This window comes from Cibotium barometz, chromosome 28 (assembly GCF_041138505.1).
Source record: "Cibotium barometz isolate CiBa-2024 chromosome 28, ASM4113850v1, whole genome shotgun sequence".
Taxonomy (NCBI): Eukaryota; Viridiplantae; Streptophyta; class Polypodiopsida; order Cyatheales; family Cibotiaceae; genus Cibotium; species Cibotium barometz.
Window position 1 is genome coordinate 45125367 of NC_141073.1, and position 2320 is coordinate 45127686.

Below are 2320 nucleotides of genomic sequence, written 5' to 3' on the forward strand. Positions count from 1 at the left end.
CGTTTGTGGTTACCTATGTTCATAAGGGGGCTATATGATGTCTGAGAGCTTATGTATTCATCAGGAGGTGAACATGTGTCCAAAGTGGTGTTGGTCAGTAGGCTCATATGATGGTGTTTGATGTACTCCTCCTATTGTGCTTTACAACTTATCATTTGAAGTCCATGGCTATGAGATATGGCTATTTGAAGTTTGAGGCAAAGAAAAAGAACTTTCCAGAGAGCGTGTTTTTGGGCATTTTAGTGAACCTACCTACCTTCAACGGCTCGTATCTTCACCTACCGAACTCTGTTTTATGCATATGAGAGTTCTACGAACATCTACTGGAGATGAGCTTTGCAAGGAACGTGTCGGCTTGGGATGATTGCGATGTGGTTGTCATCTAGGAGGACTTTTGTTGGATGTTCCAAGGGGGTAATCACAAGTTTTTTCTGTCTGGGTGTGTGTATACATCTCAAGGTGTGTGAGGAGGAATATACTATAGAGGCAGTAGATACTCTCCCATTTTCTTTCTCTCATCCTTTTTGGTGCCCCCACTGAGGATTGGAAGGCAGCTTCAATTAAGAGGTCTACAGGGTGATAATCGCTTGTAGATCAACTCAAGGCCTATGGGTGGCGAGGCGTTTGAGGTTTTCAAGGGCGGAAAAGGCGAAGATGTGGACAAATTCATACGACATGTAGAGTTGACCACTCTAAAGAGTAATAGAGATGATGATGGATTCAAATTACGTCTTGTGAGCTTGCTAATGGAGGGTGAGGCTCGAGTATGGTACGAAGATACGCTCACCGAGGCACAAAAAGGTAATTGGGCTCAACTCCGCGAAGCATTAAGAGGAAGATTCAGAAAAGCTAATGCTCCCGAGGAACTATGGAAGGAATTGAGTAGATTGCAGCAAGGAGAAGACCGAGATATCAATGAACAGGTAAACAGGTTTGGAGGAGAATCTTAGGAGGCCTAAAAGAGAATCAAGTACCTCCTGATTTCTTGAAGAAGGACATGTTTGTGTGTCTTTTACATAAGAGCATTAAAGACAAGGTAGAGCTCAAGGATCTAGGAACGTATGAAGAGGCTGTGAGGATAGCCAAGGAGCAGTGGACAAAGAAGATAAGGAAGCAAGAAATGCTGAGTAAAGAAAGGGATGTTCCTTTCCATTATGGCGGATCTCTTGTGCCCTTTGGAGAATTAGTAAAGCCTCTACCTATGGATGTGCATCATGAAAGAGAGCTCCATGTGGAAGCTCCAAAAGTAGCTGATCCTACTCAAGGTCAAGAGACCCTTCAACAGGAAATACAGAGGTTAACAGACCAAATTGGAAGCCTTAATATTGCTATGCAAGCAATTCAACAACAGCAGGTGAGGCGTCCTCAAGGAGAGCGAGCACCAAGACCTCGCAATGAAAATGTCCAATGTTACAATTGTGGAGAGAGGGGTCATTATTCTCCCCAATGTCCCTTACCAAGAAGAGAGCCAGGTGGTATATATCCCATAGCCCTGAGGCAAAGAAATAATGTGAGAGAGGGCAATGTCAATGTACAGGTACCTCAAGGGCAAGCACAGCAATAGTAGAAGCAGGGCCAAAATCAAGCCCAGGTACCACCACAGTTTGCTGTTGGGATATTGGAAGCTGTTGAAGAAGGTGATGAGGAGGATGAGGTCGATGTGTTGGCATACAAAAGGAAAAGAGCACAAAAGTTAGAAATTGAAGAGGCCCGTAGGGAAGAAAAGTCAACAATGAAGACTAGAAAAGACATGGATAAAGGGAAAGCACCGATGGAAATAGGAGAGTCGAGTAAACAAGGTGAAGCTAAAGCAAAGAGGAGAAGAAGGTCACCATGGACGACTTCCAGCTAGGAGAAGGGCAACCTGCTTATAGCCTTTTAGAAGACCTAAAGAAGAAGAAAGCAGATATTACCTATGGCCAGCTTTTAAACTTGAGTCCAAGTGTGAGAAGACATTGGCACAAACTTGCTAGCCTGAAGCGAGTCAAGGTGAAGAAGCCAAAAGCACATGTAGTGCAGCTTCACAAAGTCATTGATGTGTTACCTGTTATAGATGCTTGGGTGCATGGAAGAAGAGTAGGCAAGGCCTATATGGATGGTGGAGCACAGGTGTGTGTGATGACTGAGGAGACTATGCATTTGTTGGGGTTAGAACTCACTGGCAGGTTTCTTTTCAGTGTGAGGATGGCAAATAGTAGTCGGGTTAAATGTCTGGGTGTTATACATGATTTGGAGTTAAATGTGTTGGGGCAGCGAGCCACTATGGATATTCATATTATGCCTGCGAAGCTTGGAGCATATCCTATCATTTTGGGGAGGC

The 2320-nt window shown here is 44.2% G+C and overlaps 1 pseudogene; it reads left to right on the forward strand.

Annotated features, from left to right (window-relative positions):
• The first annotated feature begins 608 nt into the window (after positions 1-608).
• On the forward strand, positions 609-1564 carry LOC147622850 (uncharacterized; annotated as a pseudogene).
• Positions 1565-2320: the final 756 nt, after the last annotated feature.